A 27,854-nucleotide genomic window follows, 5' to 3' on the forward strand; every position below is an offset into this window, starting at 1 on the left:
TCCAACTGGGCTCTTACATATAGAGAGACAGGCAGTTATTCTCGAAACATCACTCATTAATGCCTCTTGCCTACTGTTTTCCAAGAAATCCTTTCTTTTGCCCATTACAAAACTGGCTGAGATATTCCTCATGTCAGGTTAATTTGGAGTCTACCTTCTGACATGTAAAAGTAACCCTCACATTTTTATAAAATGCAGAGATAGCAGGGCACATTAATTTTCTTTCAAGAAAAGTTGATCAAAGGGCTTGTAGAGTTTTGCCAGGGAACATGATTTAAAAACAAAATCCTTGGGAATGCTCCAATGACCTATGTCAGTGGCTTTGGTCCAGTCCTGAGGAAAGAGATGTTCACATCACCATGAAAATGAGCATTAATTAGAAACACTGGCAAGCAGGAGGCCGAAAGCTGGATGGGTATGGACAATGAACCTTCCTTAAAGATGTTCTCTCCAGTTCAGGAATGGTCACATTGGCTGAAAATCTAAACCCGTGATAGGGCCTTATTATTTTTCATCTCCAATGGAGTTTACCCACACACAAACATGGGACTGGGGCCACTGTAATATGGGCAATACACAAATTTGTATAACATATTGAATTTGCCTAAGTTTGTAGGGGGAAAGGCTGTAGCTCAGTGGTTGAACACATGCTCTGCAAGCAGAAGGTCCCAGGTTTGATCCCCAGCATCTCCAGGTAGGGCTGGAAAAAACTCCTGCCTGAAGCCCTGGAGAGCCGCTGTCTGTCAGTGTTGACAATGCTGGACGAGATGAACCAGTGATCTGACTCAGTATAAGGCAACTACCTATGTTCCAAAGTCTTGAAGCAGCACAATAAAGAGACATGCAGGATCCAAACCAGTAAATCAGTAGTAACTTCCATACACTATCAAGGTCAGAGCTGTAGAGGTTTCACCAAGTACTTTGCAAGGAAGAAGAAAACTACAGAAACTGCTGGTTAATAGGGGTGACATTTAGGAGAAGATACAAGAGAAACTTATGCTCCATGCCTCCGTTGCTTTTATGTTCTCCAAATCATTAGTATAGTTCTACTACCACAACTATATTTAGCATTTATTTAGTACCAGCCATGTTCTAAGTCAGCCTTATCCAACCGGTGTCCTCCAGATATTTCAGACTCCCCAGGCATTCCTGGCTGGGTGGGGCTGAATGCTGTTGAAGTCCAAAACATCTGGAGGCCACTGGGGCTTGATCTACATTCCTGCTTTTTATCACTTTAGAAGCGCACTGATAACAGTTGGAGCACATTACGTATTCTGTATACTGCTTTTCTAGCATTACTTCCCACTTTTTATTCCCTATTATCCAAAATACCACAACAGATGTCATTGTGCATGCTACGAGGCATAAATGTGCAAGAAGGGATATAGCATCACCATGATGGGATTGTATCGATATGTCATGAGGTGTAGATCTGGCCCTGGTTGAGCAAGCCTGCTCCAAGTCCTATGCAGAACAGTGATATGGTCCTTGTCCAGGAGGTTAAATCTACATCAGAGAGACAAGACAAGGAGGGCAATTTATTTATTTATTTATTTATTTATTTATTATTAAATTTATTAATCGCCCATCTGGCTGGTCACCCAGACACTCTGGGCGATGTACAACATACAATAAAAACAGTTTAAAACAATAAAATTCTACAATAAAAACATTTTCTAAAATACCCTAACCCACCCCAAATGCCTGCCTGAACAACAACGTTTTTAATGCACGACGGAAGCTCATTAAAGAGGGGGCATGACGGAGTTCCCTAGGGAGGGAGTTCCACAGAGTGGGGGCCACCACAGAAAAGGCCCTCTCCCTCGTCCCCACCAGTCTAGCTGTCCTGGCTGATGGGACAGAGAGAAGGCCATCCGAGGCTGATTTGTTAAGCGGCCTGTCTGGTGCTGCTGGAGGTGCTCCTTAAGATAGGCTGGGCCGGAACCATATAGGGTTTTAAAGGTCAAAACCAACACCTTGAATTTGGCCCGGAAAACAACTGGTAACCAGTGCAACTCCTTCAGCACTGGAGTGATGTGATCTCGCCGGCGGCTGCCTTTAATCAGGCGAGCCGCTGTGTTCTGTACCAGCTGCAGTTTCCGAACCGTCTTCAAGGGTAACCCCACGTAGAGCGCATTACAGTAGTCTAAACGAGAGGAGACCAGGGCATGTACTACTGATGGGAGCAGATGGTCGGGAAGGAAGGGGCGCAGCCGCCGTATCAGATGGAGTTGATACAGCGCTGTCCAGCTCACAGCTGACACCTGAGCCTCCATGGACAGCTGGGAGTCCAAAATGACCCCCAGGCTGTGGACCTGGTCTTTCAAGGGTAGCTGTACCCCATTCAACACCAGGTCAACATCCCCCAGCCTCCTCTTGTCTCCCACCAAAAGTACCTCGGTCTTGTCAGGGTTCAGCTTCAGCCTATTCCTCCCCATCCAGCCACTCACCGTCTCCAGACATTTGGACAGGGATTCTATGGCCAACCTTGGTGAAGATTTAAATGAGAGGTAGAGCTGCGTGTCATCCGCATATTGATGACAATGCACCCCAAACCTCCTGATGATAGCCCCCAGCGGCTTCACATAGATGTTAAATAGCATCGGGGAGAGGATGGAACCCTGTGGCACCCCACAAGTAAGTGGCCACGGGTCCGAAACCTCCTCTCCCAGTGCTACCCTCTGGTACCTGCCAGAGAGGAAGGACCGGAACCACCGCAATACAGTGTCCCCAATGCCCAACCCCTCCAGGTGGTCCAGGAGGATACCGTGGTCAATGGTATCAAAAGCCACTGAGAGGTCAAGGAGAACAAGGAAGGCGCATTCTTCCCTATCCAGAGCCCTCCTCATATCATCTACCAAGGCGACCAAGGCCGTTTCTGCCCCATGCCCAGGCCTGAAGCCCGACTGAAATGGGTCTAGATAATCAGTTTCTTCCAAGTGTGCCTTCAACTGCACCGCCACCACCCGCTCAATCACCTTGCCCAAAAATGGCAGATTTGAGACTGGGCGAAAGTTGTTCAAAACTTGAGGATCCAAGGAGGGCTTCTTTAAGAGCGGTCTTATCACTGCCTCCTTGAGGGCTGATGGCATCACTCCCTCCTCAAGGGAGGCGTTCACCACCGCCTTGATCCCCTCACCCAGTCTCTCTCTGCAGCTCATAATGAGCCAAGATGGGCAAGGATCAAGTAAGCAGGTGGTCGGCCGTACCAATGAAAGCACCTTGTCCACTTCATCAGGAGGAAGAAGCTGGAACCGATCCCACAAAACCGGTTTGCCACAGGCCGCCTCTTGCTCACTAACTGTATCCACAGCGTGCAGCGTACACACCTAATCTGATCAATTTTATCTGCAAAGTGCCTTGCCAAGGCCTCACAGGAGGCCTTAGAATGCTCCAGTGGTTCCGGAATTGAGCCAGAAACAAAAAATAGCAAAATCAGTTAAAACCAGTAGCTCCAACTCAGCAATATTATTTCACATATCAGAATTCAGTTAATTTCAGAGATTCATTAACATTGGACTGTCACCTATGCTTCCTAAAACTGCAGCAGACCAGATTTCTGTATGACACATTACAACAGTATTCAATTATCTAAAATACAGTGTTACCATAAGATTACCAGATTAGTTTGATTCAAAGCTGATTACCACATTACTGCAGCCAAAAATGCTTCCTGATGGTGGTGGCTCTACCCAGCGGCCTTATCATGCAGGAACCCATGCATTAAATGAATCACTCCAATTGTGAGAAGATTTTCCATGGTAGTGCTATGCATTTCTAGATGTGGCTGGTACTAGTGTGGAAGGGCACACTATTAGATATCGATATCGTATCATGTTTGTAGCAGTTAAGACAAATAATTCCACCCATGGGCATCCCAACTGCTCAGGAAGCCCTGCCATCAGAATGTTTGCAGAGAGATGTGAGGCCAGAAGAGGACCTGAAGAAATCCCATAGTGCTAAAGGTCAGGAGAGAGTAGGGCTGTATACTATGTGCAGAGAAGGAGAAAGGCGTTCTAGGGAGGGGGGTCTGGCCAAGAGACAGATTGACCACAAGAAATGGAACAAAGTACACAATGGATTAGAAAACAGAGACCTGGGGAAACCAATGGGCAGTACAGAGATGGAATAAACCAGGGGTGGGCAAGAAGTAGACCTCCAGATGTTTTGTACTTCAACTCCCAGCATTCCTGACCATTGGCCATGCTGGCAGGGGCTTCTGGGTGTTAAAGACCAAAACACCTGGAGAATTTCTGCCCACCCCTCATGTAGACCGCATATGGGCAACTCCAATATAACTGTGCGCGTGCGTGCGTGCGTGCGTGGGAAGCATAGGATTGCTTGGTCCGATACTAATGAACAGATCAACAAAGGGTCAAACTATACATGCTGCTGGTTTTGTGCAAGCAGACAGTCTCAGTTATGTGAATGGTTTTAAAAGTAAATAACAGGAGGGGGCAATCCAGATAGGATCATTTATGGGGTGAGGGGAAGGGAGCTTGATCCAGTTAGGGACCATGGAATAAGGGGAACAAAGGGTTGAAGGTCCCCTACACCACTGCCAGAATCCCAATATGAATTGGGACCCTCTGACTCCTTTTTACTATTTCAAAAAGCAGCCGTGCAATTGCTAATTGCATAAAGGTTGGTAGGTCTAGTGTTCCCCTCAAAATATATAGTTAAAATTTGGGCTTGCCAGCCAAGTCTGGCAAGCCCAAATTGAGTGACTTTGCCACCAGGTGGCAGCATTGTCTTATTTTAAAGTCTCCCCCCCTCCCTCTGAAACTGAATAACTATAGGTCCATGCACTCTGTTTTCTCATTCGTCAATTCCTGGCTTGCCTTGTCTTGGTATGATACTGGTCATTTTTTGCTTGTCTTAAGATAGTAGAATATGAACCATTATAGGCCCATCTCCTCACACCCCCTCACCCAGAATTCAGTGAACCTTAATTGAAACCCGCTCACATACCGTCTGCTTGCACGAAAACATTTGGTGGTGGATGCTTATTCTTCAAATCGCATGACTTAAAAAATATTTTTCCTCTCTCCAAATATTTTCTCCCAGGAAAAGAAATGAGCTGTCCATCTCAGGCACATCTGGCCAGATATACATAATAACAAATTCCAGTTTGGAGAAGTGCTTGGGGGGGGGGGAAGAGGGTGCATTCTGAAGGTGGGTGGGGCCAATGGAAAAAGGTGTGGAGCCAAAGTAATCAAAATACTGAAAAATGCTCAAATTACTCAAAATACGCAACATACCAGCATATTGTAGCTTAGAGCTCTTACTGTCATTAACTAAGCTCTAGGAAAGGAATTTCAAACTCTTGGAATGAGGGGAAAATTGCAGAAAGTCTGAGAAACCACCCAACAATTGGGGTGGCTCCAGGGGAGGGGGCATGGTCACCCTAGGGAGTGCCAAGTCCTTTCCAATCTTTATCATTTGGAGTCACCCAGCTCCAAGGTAGCTCACTATTCCTCCCATTTTACAGATGTGTATCTCAGGCTGAGAGCTGGTGAGCTGTCTGAGGCCATAAATGAATCCATGACGAAAGTAGGACTTTGACCTTTAGTTTCCTTAACGCAAGGCCAAAACTCAGTTGGATGGACCGTGTGGGCAGCCTCTCTTTTTGTTTAACTAATCTGAGTCATTGAAGTTGTTGAGACAAATTGGAAAAAGGGACACTGGTATCTGTCTATCAATCCATCCCACTCTACCCCAGGGTCATATAGAAATTGTTCTAAATGTTATTAGTTCTGTCCACAAGGGGATCTAAGAAAATAAAATGATTTGGGGGACAAGGGAGGACACATGAAATTAAAATGACATTGTGAACATCAAATCGAGAGCTAATGTGGTGTAGTGGTTAGAGTGTTGGACTGGAATTCAGGAGGTCCCACTTGGCCGTGAAGCTCACTGGTTGACTTTGGGCCAGTCACTGACTCTCAGCCTAACCTACTTCACAGGGCTGTTGTGAGGATGAAATGGAGAAGAGGAAGCCCACGTGAGCCACCATGGGTTCCTTGCAAGAGGAAAAAAAGTGGGATATAAATGTCGTCATCATCATCATCTGTTTTAAAATGTAACCTTCCCATAACAAACTGGTCTAAAAAGCCTCCTAAATGACAGTGGGGTTTTTTGGTTTTGTTTTTTTGTCCTGCAGGCAGTTACCTATTAAATGTCTCTCTGTCACAGAGGCCCTGTAGATTTGAAATGGGCTGGATGGGAGCACAGCTCAGTTCCATATGTGTGATAATGGTTTCTCTGGAGCTCTGCCCAGGAGGTAGATGGATCTTTATTCCTGGGTCTTGGAATCAGAATCTGATCCTGCTGTGTTAAAAGCTTGTACTCTTAACATGATAAAAACCATGAATTTAACGGCGTAGTTCTACCCTTGAAAGCAGCCCCTTCCATTGCTAGTGGGGTCAATCCAGATTGGGACCCTGGCATGGCAGGTTAAGGTGGTGTTAACCCGTTGTTGTGGCTGAATCCAGAGCAGCCCCTCCCCACACACCTACAATTTGCATTGCATTTTTTTTAACGATCTAATTAATTTCAATGGGACAATTTTTGCACGGTAAATTGCAGGCTCAGAAGAGAGGCAATCTAGATCAGTGCTACAGAGGAGGGCAAAGGGGTAAAGCCCCCAACCTTCACACTAGGTTCCCCTCCAAATTGTCCTCCCTCCCCCATGCTGATAATTTGTGTGTGTTGGGGCGGGCGGGCGAGGGAACTAGTTCTCAAGGGCAGAGTTTTTATAGAGTTTGGCCCCTAGAAATATAATATTTGGAGACATCATGAAATTGAGATGCTTGCATCTTTATTTTCTAAGTCCGTTTACAGAATGTGGTGATACTGTCTGAAAATGCTTCACATTTGGGGTGACAAGTTGCAGAATAAAGATAGTTATGACAGAGTGCAACATGCCCAGCATAAGAATATCTACATTTGATGTTGTATTTAAGTCACACACCTTTACAAACAAAGATGCTTCTGGTTCTGTGAGGAGAAAAGATGAAAATAGGGGGAATGTTTAATCCAAACTAACTATAGTGTCCAATACATTTCATGTCATGACTCTGAAGGCGGATCATTGTGATTTTGGGTTCCTTGGGGCTGACAATTCTGTGTAGCCCAAATAATGCCACTGGGCCTAGAATTATTGCTTTTTCTACCCTCAGCAACCTTGAAGCAGCCTCTGATTTAACTTCTGTGGAAGGCATAGAGTCGGTGTCCTTAATTTAGCCCTGATATCTCATCTAACCCTGACAGTTGAAGGCCAGGCTGGCCTTCCGAAAGACTGCTATGTGAACATTGTGTGTTTGCAGCAGCTGCTGCTACAGCTTTTTGCCATTCTTAAGTGCCCGCATCGGGACCAACGCAATCCTGCCCCTGAAAAGATTGTGGCACACTAAGTGGGTGCAATACCTCGGGATGCTTCAGAAATTCACCTTATCTACATTACCTCCTGGATTCTGGAATCCCGAGTTACCTGGTCTTGTTACCGAAGCGTAATCAGTGTATTAGGAATTCTCCATTGTAGTTGCTGTTGCTGCTTTTGTTCCTAAATTTTGTACAGAATGCAGTGCCGGAACAGTTTGCTGCAGTTTTTCATTCCTTCATGTCTTCCACACACACACCCTCCATTACCGAGGGGCTTATGCGCATTGTTAAAACTTGCAAACCATCATTTTGGTTTGATCATATGCATCAGATTGGATCAAGATTCTTTTAGTACAGTGTTTTACCAATGTGTGGGTGCACTTGTGTGCCTTGATAAAACACCACAAAAAGCAAGGCTGGTGTGTGACGGTGCCCCTTGTTGAATCAAGAATCTTTTTGTGTAGTGTTCTACCAATGTGCAGGACCTTCATTTATTAGTAAGAAACCACACAAAAAGATGATTCTAGGCAGCACTGCATCAAGATTGCTCTCTGAAGTGTCTTATTAATAAACACATGCACACTGGTAACACTGAGGGACAACAAGAGGCAAACCATGCATGCTCCAGTTTCAGCATTTAATTGAAAACTTCTCTTCATTAAACTGGAATTCAGGAGGCAGGGCAAAGGGAACCAGAGGAACAATAAAGGAATGGAATGGGAGGAATTCCTTCACCCCTAACTATAACAACATGACCATTGTAGGCGTGTCCAGTACACATTTAGAAAAGCAACATATTGGGTGTGATTCAGACTTATTCATACTTAGAGTAGACCATAGAAATCAACAGGACTTAAATTAGCCATGACTAACTTAGTCGAAGTATGACTAAGTCAGTATCCACCCCATTGTGGATGATATTTTTGACATCTTTCTTTAATGCCTGATTAGACCAAGCGTGCATAATCTGGCCCTCTGGGATTCCCCAGAGGGCCACGCCTCCTTCCCTTGGCCCCACCTCCTTTCCCCCAGCCACCAGTCATCTGGTGGTTTCCCACCTTTAGATAATACAAGGTACATGTGACTGGTACGTTTGTATCGGAAGTTGGGTTGGATCCAGATTTTGTTATACTTAGAGAAGACCAATTGAAATCAATGGAACTTAGGATAGTCATGACTAACTCAAGTCTCATTAATTTCAGTGGGTCTACTCTAAGAATGACTAAATCTGGATCTAGCCCTTGCTTCTGTCCTGATCACTTCACCATGATTATTAAAATGAAGTAATTATTGTATTAGAGAAGGCATACCTTGGCAGAGGATGGGAAGATGGGACATGTGCATTTGAAAAAGAGAACCACACACCTGTATTGTGTAAATGTAAAACACTGACAATAATATACATTCCAGCTGGACTGATTTCATACTGATATCAGTAACATTTCTCCTTATCTGCATTCAGGTCCCTGAGAATAGAATCAGTTCTTTCTTCCTTCACAGAATAACTGCCACTTTGATGTATTATACAAAAGCACCTGTCTTTCCAGCACAGCCTTATATAGCTGGTTGACTGGGACGTCCCTCTAAAAATAGCATTCTCTTTGACGTTGAGGTGCCTGGCAATATGGAAACTGTTATATTTCAAGTTGACATTTTGGGAAATGTATCCAGGATTCCTTTCATTGTCTAGCAACCATGTAAAATACATGAACTGGTCCATCAGGCCCTATGAAAATAAAACACAGCAAGCCGAAGCATTTTTCCTAGGCATAATAAAAGATAGAACCACCTTGATTTGATGCTGCTTGAGTCACACCTTTGGAGGTTTAAGACCTTTCTTAGGATATTAGCCCTATTCCCCAGCCAGAAGTCAGTGGGGAAACTGGAACTTCTTTTAACAGATATGGATGCAACATTTATACCTGAACCCAAATATATTTAGGATCAGGTTGTATGCTGCTGGTGATGTAGGATTGCATCATCAAAGTGTCCTGCTGATATGATTCAGTACTGACTCAGAAAAAAAAAATCTCCCTGTAGTTGGATAAGGACGCTTTAATAGCTGCTGTCATGCCACTTCTGCAATGCTGAAGGGAAGCAAGAGGAGTCAAAATGCCTTCAACCATTGAGAGTGTTCTAGCTATGAGAAAACTCTGCATGCTGGTTCTCAGCCTGTGGCTAACCAAGTCCAAGCCAGGACATGGGTAGCATAACTAGGGAAAATTAAAGGCAAAATAGGCAGAAAACAGGAATGGTGGGTAAGATACAGGGAGAGACAAGGTGGAGCAAGATGAAGGGAAGCACAGAGAGGTCTGATACTCAACCAAAGAGCTCTAACTGGAGCTACTGAGCAACATAGCAGCAGCCACTCTGGCTTCCTTTTAAAAGGGCTGCGAAGAGACTGGAGCAAAGCTTAAACAGAGCTGTAACAGTCCACAGGCTTATCTAGTGCATATGTGATTGAGTTGCCCAGCAGGGATCCTGGTTAGGACCTGGCTTTAGGTCCTAACCAGGATCAGCATGGTCCTTGGAATTTCACTCAGTGTAAAAGATGCCCATGCATTAGTGGGATATATTTGGGGCAAATGGGATTTGGCAAAGGGGCATGCTGCATGGTTTAGTAAGGCCGCACTAATGCCTACTCTTTTACACCACTAGAAAGCAAATAAAACCCCAAATGTACACAACTGGATTCAGGATCTATTGACCTTAGCTGCCCATGAAAATGTATATCATGCCCAATTACTAAAAAATAAAATAACCTGCAGTTAATATGGGGACATTTACTTGAATCATATGCAGAGTAATATTGAGTTTCAGTTACTGAGGCCTGAGGATGCGGACAAGGTGCTTGGCCAAGTCCGATCGACCACTTGTGTGCTTGACCCTTGCCCTTCATGGCTTATTAAATCAAACAAGGAGGGGTTGTCCGGCTGGGTCCAGGAGGTTGTAAATTCCTCCTTGAGAGAGGGAGTGGTGCCTGCTGCTTTAAAAGAGGCAGTAATTAGACCACTCCTGAAAAAGCCTAACCTGGACCCAGAGGTTGTTAACAATTATAGGCCAGTGGCCAACATCCCTTTCCTGGGCAAGGTGCTTGAGCGGGTGGTTGTAGGACAGCTCCAGGCACTCTTGAATGAAACGGATTATCTAGATCCATTTCAATCAGGCTTCAGGCCTGGTTTTGGAATGGAAACTGCCTTGGTCGCCCTGTGGGATGATCTCTGCTGGGAGAGGGACAGGGGGAGTGCGACCCTGTTGATTCTCCTGGACCTCTCAGCGGCATTCGATACCATCGACCATGGTATCCTTCTGGATAGGTTGTCTGGGTTGGGAGTTGGAGGCACTGCACTACAGTGGTTCCGCTCCTACTTGGATGGCCGATTCCAGAAGGTGGTGCTGGGGGATTATTGCTCTGTGCCATGGCAATTGTGCCATGGGGTTCCACAGGGCTCTATTCTATCCCCCATGCTGTTTAACATCTACATGAAACCGCTGGGGGAGGTTATCCGGAGGTGTGGGCTGAGGTGCCATCAATATGCGGATGACACCCAGCTCTACCTCTCTTTTTCATCAAAACCAGGTGAGGCAGTGGCTGTTCTGAACCAGTGCCTGGGCACGGTAATGGACTGGATGAGGGCTAATAAACTGAAACTCAATCCAGACAAGACGGAGGTACTGTTAGTGGGTGGTTCGTCTGCCCAGCTAGGTGATATTCAACCTGTTCTGGAGGGGGTTGCACTCCCCCTAAAGGATCAGGTTCGTAGTTTGGGGGTGCTCTTGGATCCAGAACTGTCACTTGAGGCACAGGTGAACTCAGTGGCACGGACCACTTTTTATCAGCTTAGGCTGGTATACCAACTACGCCCTTATCTGGACAGAGATAGCCTAGCTACAGTTATCCATGCTCTGATAACTTCTCGTCTGGATTACTGCAATGCGTTATACGTGGGGCTGCCTTTGAAAACGGTCCAGAAACTTCAGCTGGTCCAAAATAGGGCAGCAAGATTGTTAACAGAGACTGGCCTGCGAGCTCATATTACGCCAGTACTTTTCCAGCTGCACTGGCTGCCAGTCCGTTTCCGGGCCCAATTCAAAGTGCTGGTGTTAACATTCAAAGCCCTTAACGGCTTGGGGCCAGGTTACCTGAAGGATCACCTCCTCCCATATGTGACTGCCCGGACCTTAAGATCATCATCAGCGGCCCTTCTCCATGAGCCCCTGCCAAAGGAAGTGAGGCGGGTGGCTACTAGGAGGAGGGCTTTTTCTGTTGTGGCACCCCGGCTCTGGAATGAGCTCCCTAGTGAGGTTCGCCTGGCGCCTACATTGTACTCCTTTCGGCGCCAGGTGAAGACCTTTTTATTTTCCCAGGCATTTTAGCTTTCTAAATTTTTATCTTTGCTGTTTTAAATCTGTATTTTAAACTCCTGTACTGCTGCTAGGTTTTATTGTGGTTGTATTGTTATATTGTGGTTTTAATGTTCTATATATTTTAAATTGTTTTATTGTGTGTTGTTTGGTTTTAGTTTTTGTGAACCGCCCAGAGAGCTTCGGCTATTGGGCGGTATAGAAATGAAATGAATAAATAAATAAATAAATAAATTGATCCACTGCAAAACCAGTGCAGGCCTTTTATTTTATTTATTTTTAAAAAATCAATGTAACTATTCATTTATCCAAGTTTTGATTAAAGAATTTACTTATATACATGAAAACTTTACTCTTTTAGTATAGGATGATATGACGAAGGAAGGGGAACCCTAAATGGGAGGGAATGGGAGCTGAGTTTACTGTTCGTATTGTGCTGTAAAATGAAAAACAGCAACAATGAATAAACTGTTAATAATACCAACAAGCAGAGTCTCTTCAAGAGTGCTTCTGTTCCTAAACAGAGGCTGAGCTACTCTCAATAGTTGTTGTTGTTGTTGTTCAGTCGTTAAGTCGTGTCCGACTCTTTGTGACCCCATGGACCATAGCACGCCAGGCCTTCCTGTCCTCCGCTCTCTCACGGAGTGTGCTTAAGTTCATATTCATTGCATCAGTGATGCTATCTAGCCATCTCATCCTCTGCTGTCCCCTTCTCCTTTTGCCTTCAATCTTTCCCAGCATCAGGGTCTTTTCCAGGGAGTTTTCTCTTCGCATTAGGTGGCCAAAATATTTGAGCTTCAGCTTCAGTATCTGTCCTTCCAATGAGCAGTCAGGGTTGATTTCCTTTAGTATTGACTGATTTGACCTAATGGTCACGTGAATTAAATTCGCCCATGCCTGTCCATTTTAGTTCGCTGATTCCCAAGATGTCGATGTCCAATCTTGCCATCTCATGTTTGACCACCTCCAGCTTACTTTGATTCATTGATCTGACATTCCAGGTTCCTAAACAATATTGTTCTTTACAGCATTGGACTTTCTTTTCGCCACCAGACACATCCACAGCTGAGTGTCCTTTCAGCTTTGGCCCAGCGGCTTCACTCTTTCTGGAGCTACTTGGAAATACCCTCTGCTCTTCCCCAGTAATATATTGGACACCTTCCGACCTGAGGGGCTCACCTTCCGGCATCATATCTTTTAGCCTTGTGATACGTTCCATGGGGTTTTCTTGGCAAGAATACTGGAGTGGGTTGTCATTTCCTTCTCCAGTGGACCACATTTTGTCAGAACTCTCTGCCATGACCTGTCCGTCTTGGGTGGCCCTGCACGGCATAGCTTATGGCTTCACTGAGTTACGCAAGCCCCTTCGCCACAATAAGGCAGTGATCCATGAAGGGGTCTCTCAATAGTATCCTTACCCTTATTACTATTGAGTTTCTCTCAATAGTATCCTTACCCTTATGGAAACCTTTTGGCAAACTATTGTGTCACTTTTCAAATGTGGTTAAAAAGGGGGGGGGGACAAAAACAAAGCTGAATTCTGCACGTGGGGGTAGATGTACATGACAACACATGCATGACCATTCCATGGCTACTACAGAAGAAGGTGGTTGTGTGAGTCAGCCGTGTATCTCTGCATGAAAAGCGGAACAATGCATAGAATCCTAGAAGCCTCCCTAAATTATTATTGTCCTGGGCCTTCTGGCAACTTTAATCAGCTCCTAGAAACCTGAAATTGGACCCTTAATGGACTGATCTAGCATTTGTCAGGTCAACATTCCAAAATGAAAGGTCACCAGCAAAATGGTTCTGAACAAATGGATATGTACTATGATGCATGAAGCTACAATGTTTGAGAAAAAGTTTGTGTCAATATCTGAACTAGGTTTGAAGCTCCGGAATCTTGTTTTTACACTCAGTGAATCTTGTTCTCTTCTTTTGACAGCATGGCAATAGCTCTCTTCTTACAGAGTAGTCCCAGAGAGCTGAATACCACCACTGTAGAGTAAAATGGTTTTTAAGTCAGTGCTCAAATTAGTGGGTGGGTAGGTGGGTTGGGGAAAATAGGAGGCCCTTAATGAAATCCACAAACCTTACCCCGTCCTCTCTCAAGTTCTAGCCAAATCATGCCCTCCTGTGCCTTTAAAAAGAGCAGCTAAAGGAAGTCACAAATCCCTCCCCTGTCATTTGAGTGCTGTTTTAAATCCAGCTCCGGTGCTTTGTGGCTCCTGGCGGACTGAGAGCTGCCCAGGCAATGAGACAAGTAGCAAAAAATACTGCCTTGAGTGTATATTTCAATATTACCCAGTGATATCACTGAGAGTGATCATTGCATACTGGGTGAAAAAGATGCCTATAAAATGGTCTCATTTCTCTTCATGCCGCTTGCAGTACTCCTGTTGGGCAAAGACACGCATACCTTCCTGGTTTATTTATGTCATCAAGTGCAGGAAAGCAATAAATTAGATCAATTGGAAGAAACAGATCCAGGCAATAGAAGCAGCAATTAGCTGTAGCTGCTGCAAGGATTATTGATGCTGAGATTATGATCAAGCATGATTTGTAATAGACATTATCCTCTATCAGCAACATCTGAACTGACAATTTATAGAGAGAAAGCCAAACCATACTGAGGTGGAAGCAGGTACCACATCTGTGTGAGGTCCATGAAACAACAAGCCCCCACGTAAACACACAGTTATGCTGCCTTACCAAGAAGGCATCTATAAACACTCTGTGCTTCTAGTCTGGCAGATAGGGCAGATTCTGACAAGGTGTTGCTGTTACTTTGTGTACTTTTAACAGTATATGTGTGAAAAGCAGGGAGAAAGGCTTGTACTGTTGTGTTAATGAAAAAAAAACCAGAACTTTGTGAAGAATTAAAAACAAAGTATGAGGCAAGATTATGGGACCAGGAACACGAAAGACTTCAGACCATATAGAGCAGCCTTCTCCAAAATGGTGTCCCCCAGACGTTTTAGACTTCAACTCCGACCAGCCCCAGCCAGTATGGTCAATGGGGCGGCATGATGGAAACTGCAGTCCAACAACATCTGGATGGCACTGTGTTGTAGATGGATGATGTAGAGGAAGGTAGGCAATGGTACCATAGTGAGCAACAATTTGTCTCTTTTCCCTGTTCGTGTCCTGGTAACACATTCCTCAAGATGAAAGAAGTGTTAGCAGGGCAAGCTATACAACAGTAAGATCTGTAAAACAATATATATTGGAGAGTGGACAAAATAAGGGTAAACACTGTGCTAATGGACTTGCACAATATCCTCTCATAGAACATGAAGTTCTAGTGTGATGCCTGGAGCTCCCTGTTCAGAAATGTGCTGTGTTGTCAGTTTACCAGATTGGAGATCATGACCTCATTCCTCCTTCAGTTGCTCACCTTGGAATTCTGCCAGCCTGGGGGTGGGGGGCAGAGAGGGAAGGAGGGAAAGGCAATCATTAGCAAGATGATAATGATAGGCCATTTAAGTCCTGCTTTTGAAATTCAAGCAAGCTTTTCCTTCCCCTGAAGTCAACTGGTTGTTTGGCTGCAGTCATCGAAAGTGGGCCTGGATGTACAGAGCGGGATGGCTGGTCTCTCACAGCGTTCCATTTTTGCCTGTGTAACAAAACTGAGATGTGTACCACAAAAGGTGGCATTCCTTCTGCCATATCTTTGAAGCCTGTGTATCTAAACAAGCTCCACTGATGTCATGTTTAGGACTGGGGACATGGCACAGCCAGGAGGGGAGAGAGATAAGCCTCATATGCAATATATAGAATAATGGGAGACAAGTTTATTTTGGAACGGAGCAAAGGTGAAGAACCTGCACACATACAAACTCTCTAGACTAGGGATAGGCAGAAGATAGATCAGGATCTATTGGTAGATCTCTGGCTGGTTTTCACTAGAACAGCAAGAATTGCCAACTTGCACTTGTTTAGCAATAGCAACAAAAGCCACTGTGGTGTAGTGGTTAGAGTGTTGGCCTGGGACTCAGGAGATCCAGGTTCAAGTTCCCGCTCAGCCATGAAGTGCACTGGGTGACTTTGGGATAGATATCAACTCTTAGCCTAACCTACCTCACAGGGTTGTTGTGAAGATAAAATGGAGGAGGATTATGTAAGCTGCCCTGGGTTCCTTGGAGGGTAAAAGGCAGGATATAAATGAAATAATAATAAAATTAAATAAAAAACAACAAAATGACTTGCCCATCTATATTAGGGTGCTGAAATGAAGCAAGCTTGGGGGTTAACCAGGATTCTTGTGAAAAAGAACTGCAAACTCAGTTCTGGGTCTTGAAAAAAAATATTGGGCTCAACGTTCGCTCAGAGGCATCTAGTTCCCTTATTACTTCTGCCCCCAGATCCCCTGTTTTGCACTTGGCTCCAATTGGTGGACTTCGGGTTCATAGAATCATAGAATCATAGAATGGTAGGGTTGGAAGGGCCTACAAGGCCATTGAGTCCACCCCTTGCTCCATGCAGGAATCCAAGTCAGAGCTAGGGTTGGCGGAGAATTTCTCCCCGAAACTTCGGGGGGCCGAGCGCCAACGTGTTCGGCCCCCCGAACAAGTTTCGGGGAGAAATCCTCCAACCCCCCCCCCCCGGGACGGGACTTACCTTCGCCGAATGTCCCTCTCGGCGGCGGGTCCGGCCGGCGGTTCTGCGGGTGTTCGAGCAGGGCGGGAGCGGCAGCCGGTCTTTCGGCAGCCGCCATTGCAATAAAAAAAAAACACCCCCTGATAGGCTACGTAACGATTAACGTAGCCTATCACGGCTAGATTTGCAAAGTCATCCGTGATAGGCTACGTCAATCGTCACGTAGCCTATCATGGGTGACTTAAAAAAAAAAGCGCGTACGGATAAAGGCGGCCCCCATAGGGAGCCGCCATTCCCGTTCCTTATTTGGTCACTGTAGTCTACGTAAAGATTTACGTAGACTACGGTGACTAAATAAGGAACGCGAATGGCGGCTCCCTATGGGGGCCGCCATTAGCGTACACGCTTTTTTTTTTTTAAGTCACCCGTGATAGGCTACGTGACGATTGACGTAGCCTATCACGGCTGACTTTGCAGATCTAGCCGTGATAGGCTACGTTAATCGTCACGTAGCCTATCAGGGGGCGTTTAAAAAAAAAAAAAAAAACTTTCGTGTTTGCGGCCGGGCGAGGTGGGAAGCCTCCCCCCCGGCCTGAATTTCGGCCGGGGCGAGGCGGGAAGCCTCCCCCCCCGGCCTGAACTTCGCGGGGGGAGCAGCGAAGCGCCTCCCCCCCACCGCGAACGTCCTTCGAGGACAGGTAAGGGACTTTCGTCCACCCCTAGTCAGAGCATCCCCAACAGATGGCTGTCCAGCCTCATCTTGAACGCCTCCAGCGTGGGAGAGCCCACCACCTCCCTAGGTCATTGGTTCCATTGTCGTATTGCTCTAACAGTCAGGAGGTTTTTCCTGATGTTCAGCCAGAATCTGGCTTCCTGTAACTTGAGCCCATTATTCCATGTCCTGCACTCTGGGATGATCGAGAAGAGATCCTGGCCTTCCTCTCTGTGACAACTTTTCAAGTACTTGAAGAGCGCTACCATATCTCCCCTCAGTCTTTTCTTCTCAAGGCTAAACATGCCCAGTTCTTTCAGTCTCTCTTCATAGGGCTTTGTTTCCAGTCCCCTGATCATCTTTGTTGCCCTCCTCTGAACCCTCTGCAGTTTGTCTGCATCCTTCTTAAAGTGTGGTGCCCAAAACTGGACACAGTACTCCAGATGAGGCCTAACCAGTGCTGAGTAGAGGGGAACTAGTACTTCCTGGGATTTGGAAGCTATGCTTCTGTTAATGCAGCCCAAAATAGCATTTGCCTTTTTTGCAGCCACATTACATTGTTGGCTCATATTCAGCTTGTGATCGACAACAATTCCAAGTTCCTTCTCGCTTGTTGTTTTGTTGAGCCACGTATCCCCCATCTTGTAACTGTGCATTTGGTTTCTTTTTCCTAGGTGCAGAACTTGGCATTTATCCCTATTAAATGTCATTCTGTTGTTTTCTGCCCAGAACTCCAGTCTATCAAGATCACTTTGAATTTTGTTTCTGTCTTCAGAAGTATTAGCTATCCTGCCCAATTTTGTGTCATCTGCAAATCTGATCAGCATTCCCTGCACCTCCTCCTCCAAGTCATTCATAAAAATGTTGAAGAGCACTGGGCCCAGGACTGAGCCCTGCGGTACCCCACTCATTACCTCTCCCCAGTTTGAGAAGATCCCATTGATAAGCACTCTTTGAGTCCAATTCCGTAGCCAACTGTGGATCCACCAGATCGTTGTTTCATCTAGGTTTTTGCTAGTTTGCTCATCAGGATATCATGCGGCACTTTGTCGAAAGCTTTGCTGAAGTCGGGGTATATGATGTCCACAGCATTCCCACAGTCCATAAGGGAGGTTACTTGATCAAAAAAAGGAGATCAGATTCATCTGGCAGGATTTGTTCTTGACAAATCCATGTTGGCTTCGAGTAATCACTGCATTGTTTTCAAGGTGCTTCCAGATGGATTGCTTTATCATCTGCTTCAGAATTTTCCCAGGGATTGATGTCAGACTGACTGGTCTGTAGTTCCCAGATTCCTCCTTTTTACCCTTTTTGAAGACAGGGACAACATTAACCCTCCTCCAGTCATCTATCACTTCACCCGTCCTCCATGATTTTTCAAAGAGAATAGACAGTGGTTCTGAGAGTTCTTCTGCCAGTTCCTTTATTACTCTAGGATGCAGTTCATCTGGCCCTGGAGATTTGAACTCATTCAAAGTAATTAGGTGTTCCTTGACCATATGCCTATCGATCTCAAGCTGCAATCCTGCCCCTTCAGCCTGTACTTCGCCTTTGCCAGGGGGGTCATAGACCCTCTTTTGGGAGAAGACTGAGCCAAAATAGGAATTGAGCACCTCTGCCTTTTCTTTGTCATCTGTTATCATTTTGCCATCCTTATTTAATAGCTGAACAACCATTTCTTTCCTCTGCCTTTTACTATGCACGTAGCTGAAGAAAGCCTTTTTGTTGTTTTTAGCATCCCTCGCTAACCTCAGCTCGTTCTCAGCTTTAGCCTTCCTGACGCCATCCCTGCAATTCTGTGCTACCTGCCTGTACTCTTCCTTTGTTGCTTCGCCTTCTTTCCACTTTCTGTATGTGTCCTTTTTTGTTTTCAGGTTATCTCTAAGCTTTTTGTGAAGCCACACTGGCTTCTTCTGTTGTCTGCCACCTTTTCTTCTTGTTGGAATTGTTTGTAATTGTGCCTTGAGAATTTCCTTTCTTAAAAGCTCCCACCCATCTTGGACTCGTTTTCTCATTAGAGTCGCTTGCCATGGGACCTTCCTGACCATTGTTCTGAGTTTATTAAAATCAGCTTTCCTAAAATCCAGGGTATGCGTTTGACTACACTAGGCTTTTGCTTCCCTTAGAACCATGAACTGAAGTACAACATGGTCGCTTTCTCCCAGAGTTCCTGTAACTGCTACTTTATCCACTAAGTCATCTCTGTTGGTTAGGATCAAGTCAAGGATAGCCGATCCTCTAGTTCCTTCCTCTACTTTCTGTAGGAGGAAGTTATCCGCCACACAAGTCAGGAATTTCCTGGAGGGGCCATGTTTTGCAGAATTTGTCTCCCAACAAATATCGGGGAAATTGAAGTCCCCCATTACTACTACATCATGCTTCCTTAAAACATTGGCTATTTGCTATTCAAAAGTTTCATCCTTATCTTCTCCTTGATTGGGTGGCCGGTAGTAGACTCCGACCACCAGGTTCCTTTTATTCTTTGCTCCATTTATTTTGATCCAGATGCTCTTGATGGGGCTACCAAGCTCATCCTCCTGTATTTCTGTGCAGAGATATGTATTTTTCACATACAGTGCAACCCTGCCTCCCTTTCTGTTCCTCCTGTTCTTTCTGAACAAGTTATATCCTTCAATTGCTGTATTCCAGTCATGAGAGTCATCCCACCAAGACTCAGTTATACCTATCAAGTCGCAATTTCCCTCTTGTATTAAGAGTTCAAGTTCATTCTGTTTGTTTCCCATACTCTGGGCATTAGTATATAGACAGTAAAGACTATGTGCTTCATAGTCTGGCTTTCTTCCTACACGCGTCTAAAGACTATTATTGGGCGCTATTAGAGCTGTTCTCTCCGTTGCAGTGCATGAGCCTATGTCCATTGTTTTCCCCAACTTTACATCTCCCTTCCCCGTAGGATTCAGTTTAAAGCCCTCCTGATGAAGTTCTTCATGCTGTGGCCAAACACATTCTTCCCATCCTTTGTGAGGTGCAACCCGTCCCTTGCCAACAGCCCATCTTCCAGGAAGTATAGCTCATGGTCCCAGAATCCAAATCTCTCTCATCGGCACCACCTTCATAGTAGGGATGTCAGAGAATTTCGCCACGAATCTCAGGGAGGCCGAATGCCAGCGCATTCGGCCCCCCGAAATTGGTGGCGAAACGGTCTGCCACCCCCCCACCCCCCCGGGACAGGCCTTACCTTGGGCGAATCCTCCTGGCGGCGGCGGCTCCGGTGGTGGTTTGACGGCGGTTCAGCAGCGGCAGCTGCAGCGGCTGGTCTTCTGACTGGCTGCCGCCGCTGCCATTTCCAGTAAAAACAACAACAACAACAAAACGTGATAGGCTATGTAAAGATTTACGTAGCCTATCATGGCTAGATTTTTTAAAAAATACCGTGATAGGCTACATAAATGTTTACGTAGCCTATCACGGCTGAGTAAAAAAACCCAAAAAACCGCACGTACGCAAATGGCGGCGCCCATGGGCGCCGCCATTTGCATTCCTTATTTTGGCACATCTAGTCTACATAAACATTTACGTAGACTACGGCGAAAATAAGGGGAATGCAAATAGCGTAGCGCCTTTTGTGGGATGGGGGGGTGGGGGGGCTTCGTTCCGCCACGGATTTTAGGGGGTCGAATGCACTGAGATCCATGGTGGAATTCTCCAACATCCCTACCAGCCATCAAATCAAGAAGAAGACGAGGATGAAACTTTTGAAAAGTAAATAGCCAATGTTTCAAGGAAGCATGATGTATTAGTAGTGGGGGACTTCAATTTCCCCGATATTTGTTGGGAGACAAATTCTGCAAAACATGGCCCCTCCAAGGGATTCCTGACTTGTGTTGCTGATAATTTCCTCCTACAGAAAGTAGAGGAAGGAACTGGAGGATTGGCTATTCTTGACTTGATGCCAACCAACAGAGATGACTAGTGGATAAAGCAGCAGTTACAGGAACTCTGGGGGAAAGTCACCATGTTATACTTGAGTTCTTGGTTCTAAAGGAAGCAAAAGCTGAGTGTAGTCAAACACATACCCTGGATTTTAGGAAAGCCAATTTTAATAAACTCAGAACAATGATAAGTAAGGTCCCATGCCAAGCGACTCTAATGAGAAAAGGAGTCCAAGATGGGTGGGAGTTTTTAAATTCAATTTGATCTTGATAGGCTGGAGTGCTGGGCAGAAAACAATGGAATGAAATTTAAACAGCATAAATGCCAAGTTCTGCACATAGGACAAAGAAGCCAATGCACAGTTACAAGATGGGCGATACATGGCTCAACAATGCTACCAGCGAGAAGGATCTTGGAATTGTTGTAGATCACAAGATGAATATGAGCCAACAATGTGATGTGGCTGCAAAAAAGGCAAATGCTATTTGGGGCTGCATTAATAGAAGCATAGCTTCCAAATCCCAGGAAGTACTAGTTCCCCGGTTAGGCCTCATCTTGAGTACTGTGTCTAGTTCTGGGCACCCAGACTGCCCTTTGGGCCCAACCTCCAGTACATGCACTCAGCAACCTTGGTCTCCCGGAGAGGGGGGTCTGGTGAAGACCAAGGACTCTCGGTAGATAACAGCCACTCCCCCTCCCCGATCCCCAGCCCTCGGCTGCTGTGCATACGAAACTCCAGCTGGACACATGGCTGCAAGGGTTGGAGCAGCAGCCTCGGCCAGCTAGGTCTCCGTAATACATGCCAGGTCTGCACCCTCATCCAGGATCATGTCACGGATGAGGGAGGTTTTCTGGGTAACAGACCTGGCATTGCAGAGCAGCAAACGACAGCCAGAAGATGGGGTCATGCCTCCCCCAGCCATCCTTTGGCTCTGGACAGGCCCGGAGCAGGGGACAGATACTACACATCTCTCCCTTGTTCCCCTTACCTGGCTTGGCCTGCCCCTAGCGCTCCGCCAATGCCTGCCGCCCAGCCTCGGTATGTTCTGGTCCCCAACACTCCCCCCACTGCCTCCATCAGGTGGACACATGCCCCCTCGCTCCCGCCTATCAGGCAGGCTACCCACCCCTAAAACCACAACAAAATCCCCCAGGAAAAAGAAAACACACACACACAAAAAAAACAATTAAAAATCCCCTTTAAAATAATGCCAGGCCGGAGTCCACAGGGAAGGCCAGGTGGCGGCGGCGGGTGCACCTCTTCCCCGGTGATGGTGGTGGCCTCTCCTGCAGGCCCTGGCTCTCCCAGGCCACCTCAGCCAGCCAGCTTATGTAGCCCCTCCAGGGAGGGCAGGTGGAGCAGCACAGCTGGCTCGGTACCTGGGGGCCTGGTCCTGCAGGGACTGGCGGTCTGCCAGGCAGAAGTCTCCAGGGAAGGCCTGGTGGTGGTGGCAGCGGCAGCAGCAGCAGGCCCAGCAGCAGCAGGCCCGCCTCTTCCCCAGTGGTGGTGGTGGCCTCTCCTGCAGGCCCTGGCTCTCTTGAATTACTGTGATGTTGAATGGTTTGCTGATTCGTACTGAGATCATTCTGTCGTTTTTGAGATCGTACCCCAGTACTGCTTTTCCCACCCTTTTGTTGACTATGAGTGCTACTCCATTTCTTCTAAGGGATTCTTGCCCACAGTAGTAGATATAATGGTCACCTGAATTAAATTCGCCCATGCTTGTCCATTTTTGTTCACTGATTCCCATGATGTCGATATTCAGTCTTGCCATCTCATGTTTGACCACCTCCAGCTTACCTTGATTCATTTTACATTCCAGGTTCCTAAACAATATTGTTCTTTATAGCATCGGATTTTCTTTTCACCACCAGACACATCCACACCTGAGTGTCCTTTCGGCTTTGGCCCAGCCGCTTCACTCTTTCTGGCGCTACTTGGAAATTCTCTCTGCTCTTCCCCAGTAGTATATTGGACACCTTCCGACCTGAGGGGCTCATCTTCCGGCATCATATCTTTTAGCCTTGTGATACGTTCCATGGGGTTTTCTTGGCAAGAATACTGGAGTGGGTTGCCATTTCCTTCTCCAGTGGACCACATTTGTCAGAACTCTCTGCCATGATCTGTCCGTCTTGGGTGGGCCTGCATGGCATAGCTTATGGCTTCACTGAGTTATGCAAGCCCCTTCACCACAACAAGGCAGTGATCCATGAAGGGGTCATAGAAGTAGGCTGTAGCATAAATAAACAATCAATGATTAGGTAACATCTTTAATTTTATGATTAAGGTGAAATAGATGGAAATTGAGAACATGGGCAGAATAAAACCTATTCTTCACTATAAATGGATTTCTGGCTACGTGCAAATAAATTAAATGTACAATTATGCTCACAAACAGCATGCATATTGCTGATTCATATGGTTTTATATTTGAACTCACAAAGAAGTGTGGATGAACAAAAGCACCATGTACTTCCAAACACCTATTCAGTACTAATAATAGATTTGCACTATCAACCCCAAGCACTTCTTATGCGCTAAAAAGTTACTAGACTATTCCTTTGGGCTAATTAGTGGTTTAGTGGCAATCACTGCAGCCATATAAATATCTTGGCTATATTTCATAACCTTTGATTATGAAATGTTTGTTTTATTTTATTAGAAACTTTAGGGTGCAATCCTATGTATGTTTAGACAGAAAAAAGTCCTAAAATTCCCACCATTCCCCAGCCAGCCATGCATAGGATTTCACCTTTAGTCTTTTGGAAAAGTATGGACTTGTGCTACATATGGAAACTATAAACCTGGGCTGGACAACATGCAGCCCCCCATGGCCTTGGGTGCAGCCCCCCCCCCTGCTGCCCTCACACTGCTGAAATTCAGCGGTGCAGCAGCAAAAGGGAAATTGGCAGTTTGCTGCTGTAATTCAGCAGCAAACCGCTATGGAGACCCCAACGTGCCAAATTTAGCTTGTTTTCAAGCTTAGATGTGACCCTTTTGAGTTCCCATAGTGGTGTGTCACCAATTTGTTTTTGCCACTGCAGGTGCCGTGGTAACAGTAGTGTGGTCCCTGGGGGAGTCCAGGGGATGGAAATTGGCCCCTGGACTGCTGGAAGTTGCCCACCCTTGCTATAAGCCACTTTAAGTATTATCTGCCTGCAAGGCTAATTAAACATAATTACGTGCTGCGCTTTAGTAACAGTGCATCCCCCCCTAGGAAATTGTTTTCTGATGGTACAGGTCTTAGGGTCTGACAGTTAGATGTACCAGATGAACTGAATTGGCTCTTGAGATCAGCTAAGCATCGGGGGGGGGGGGCATGCTTAGCGTTCCTTCTGTAAAGAGGTCAAGTCTCTGAAGAGATGTAGCAGGATCTTGGTGGTTGTCCCAGTTCTTTGGAACTCTTTGCTCAAGGAAGTTCAATTCCGTCTCCAGTGTAGACCAGAAATCATGGCAATAGATTGAACTACTTTGAATGATAGAACAGATATTCAAAATTACTTTAGGGAGAATCAGGGCACAGTAAATCATTTAACAACATTATGAGATGCATTTAAAACAGTTATTCAAGGCTCATGCATCAATATACTGGCAGCAAGAAATAAGATAGAGAACAAAGGATTAAAGAAATCGAGAGGCTGGAATGTCAGCATAAAATAAATAACTTACCTGATATACTAACAACTAGAGCAATTAGTAATAGGTAGGGAAAAGCTGGAGTTATTAGAAGCAAAATATGCATAAAAGACATTTGCTTGTCTCAGACAAAGGTATTTAAAAGGGGGGGGGCTAAGCAAGACCAATTATTGGCATTACAGAAGCAGAATATGATCCACCTTGTTAAGCTATCTACAGGGCAAATAGCAAAGAATATGGAAGAGACCAAGGTGGAAAGTTATGATTTCTACAGCAAACTTTATAATAGAAAAATCCAAATGGAGAAGATATCATGGAATTTAGGGGCAAAATACAAGTACCTCAATTCATGGAAAAGGATGACCATAGTTTAGGTGAGATAATGGGCAGTTTTGTATGTAATGCTAAGCCACCCTGAAGGATAAGCCACTGCAGGTTGTTGTTGTTGGTGGTGGTGGTGGTTATATTTATATTTATTTATATCCTGCCTTTTTCCCAATACTGGGACTCAAGGCAGCTTTACAACATTAAAACTTGTACAATTAAAACCTATAAATAGAAATATAAATACAAGTGTACAAAAGTTAAAAATATAATTAAATCATCAATATTAAAATTGTAAAAATATCAAAACATTAAAAGACAACAAGAAAAATAGTATCCATTCATCATATTTTCACAGGTCCAGACTAGTTATCCCCAAAGTCCTGTTGGAACAAAAAAGTTTTTATATGCCTACGAAAGCATATCAAGGAGGGTGCCACTCTCGCCTCCCTGGGAAGGGAGTTCCAGAGCCTTAGGGCAGCCACCAAGAAGGCCCTCTCCCGCATTCCCACCAGGCATGCCTGTGATGGTGGTGGGATGGTGAGAAGAGCTTCCCCTGAAGATCTCAGGGCACGAGTAGGCTCATAGGGGAGAATACGGTCTTTCAGATAACCTGGACCCGAGCCATATAGGGTTGCTCTCTCACCATTACTCCCGACAGACCATCAGGCATCTGGTGGCTCAGCATGGCTTGATTCCCTGTCAGTCCCTTTTAGTCCTTCAGCCCACTCCATGCATGTTTCCCTGTGTCCTTCATGGCACAATCCATCTCATCTCTTCATTCCAGCCCCCTCCTCGCTCCGATCGCTACCTCTTTTTGGAGCACTTACTTTGTTTGCCACTCTTTTCCCGGTGCCTCAAAATTGCACATATGTGGTCATAATTTTTTTTTAATTGTTGTTGTTGGTCTTTTGCAAGTGCGCAAGAATGCAGATTTGGCTGTCAGCTATGTGTAGTCTTGCCTGGTCAATTTCCTTGTATGTTTCAGCTGTCAAAGGGAGCACTGAAGTGGAGTAGGTAACATACAAGGAAACTGACAAGGCGAGACTTCATATAGGCTAATTTCCACACAGTTGCTAAGGTCTAGGGGAGAAATAATAATAAGAGAAAGGAGGGACCCATTAGTGCAATTCAGAAGCGCCGAAAATGGGGGGAAAGGGCAAGTAGAGTAAGTGCAACAAAAGAGGTGGGGGAAACAATATCTTGCACTTGGCAATGTAATCTTCTCACTTTTAGGTCTTGAACTGACACTTGTCGGTGTCCTGCACCCTTTCAGCACTTCCCCATATCTCCAGCTAGTTCAGAAATGGGAGTTATTAACTCCCCGCCCCTTTTCACAGCTGGTATTCAGAGCAGTTACTGCTGCGATTACTGTGCTTCAGCAGATATGCACAAATCTCCCTGACAGTTTAAAAAAAAAAAAAAACTTAGAAGGCAGCTGCATGGGATGGAGTGAATGGGGCCCCATGGGGGGTGGGCAAGTGTAAGTACTGCTGGTGTGGGTGCCCCATTTGCTCCATTCAGCCACCCTCTTAAAAAAAAAAATGTTGGGAATATTTGTGCAAATGTAAAGGCTGGGAAATAAACGGAGGGGAAATGTCCACAAATTTAAGATTTGGGAAGTAAATGGAGGGGAAATTTGCAGTAACTGCTCTGAAAAGGAGCTGTGAAAAGGATGAATTTTTTGTTTTTATTTATTTGCTTACCATTGCTAGTGGATTATAGAAAAGTGAAAAGCTGGCAAACATGATTGATAATTTTATTTGGGAAAATAAACCATCAAGGGTAGAAGGTTTACATAATGTACAAGGTGGGAGGCTGAGCAGTTCCTAACTCAATTACATATTTTCAAGTCTTTCAGTTAGCCTGGATGGCAACATGGATGTCTGGGGACACCAATGATATGTTAAATTATTTAGAATAGCTGTATATTGAAGCCCCATTGCAAATTTGCCTTGTATTTCCAAGGAACATAGAAGTGAATGGTTTGAAATGAGCATAATCCCAAATCAAATATTAAGAAAATATAAACAGAGGTTCAGCCCAGGCTTTTATCCTTTTGCATCAGTAATAAGAAGCAAAAAAAAAAAAAAAAAAAAAATCAGCCTTAATGGAAAAATACAGCAATTTCAAAATTGGAAAACAAACAACATATATAAATTTGGCTCTTTAATAGAGGGCAAATATTGACTAGAAATGATAAATTGGGTTCTTTAAACAGATGGAGGGCAAATGTTGTCTAGAAATGAAACTGGACAAAATATAGAGGGTGTTCAGTCAATTGGGAGTTAGGGGAGAATGTAGGCAGTTCACAATTTGGAAAGCATAATGATGAGCAGCAGTGGGTAAGATTCATAGGCTGATAACTATTAAGGGTGCAATCCTATCCAGATAGGTGGCTGCCTCCGAACTTGGAGGCGACCACCTATCCAATGCAGGGCAGGAGAAGCATGGATGGGATCATTCCCTCCACGCTCCTCCTGCCCTGCATTTTCGGCTAGGCAGCCGATTGCGGCTGTCTAGTCGCAGGAGGGCTGAGCGGGGAAGGAGGCTGCTGTACAACATATTGGATGTGTCATACAGGCATTTCCACCCTCCCCGCCTTGCAAGTGCAGAGGATGGGGCTGTTCTGCACTGCCTCCAAGGCAGTTGAGAGGTGAGAGGAGGTCAGTTCCCAGAAAACAAGTGATCCTATGGCCGTCTAGCCACTGTCTAGCAGCCATAGGATTGCTCCCGAAGAGCCCTAAATTTAAAAGGTTATGAGAAAGAGATCTTGGAGTACCAGTCTGAGAGCATGAATGGGCTAATATATGTTTATCCATTAAGGATGCAATATTATGCATGTTTAGACCAAGAAAAGTCCTACAACACCCAGCATTCCCTAGCCAATCATGCTGGCTGGGAGTTGTATTTTATTTATTTATTTAATGCATTTATATC

The 27,854-nt window shown here is 45.3% G+C and overlaps 1 protein-coding gene across 1 annotated transcript in view; it reads left to right on the forward strand.

Moving 5' to 3' along the window:
- The window catches only part of SYNPO2 (synaptopodin 2), a 180,763-nt gene that overhangs the window by 84,837 nt on the left and 68,072 nt on the right, over positions 1-27,854 (forward strand). The window lies entirely within an intron of this gene.

The sequence above is a fragment of the Heloderma suspectum genome, chromosome 5 (assembly GCF_057233095.1).
Source record: "Heloderma suspectum isolate Gila_16-S chromosome 5, 16-S_ref, whole genome shotgun sequence".
NCBI classification, from domain to species: Eukaryota; Metazoa; Chordata; class Lepidosauria; order Squamata; family Helodermatidae; genus Heloderma; species Heloderma suspectum.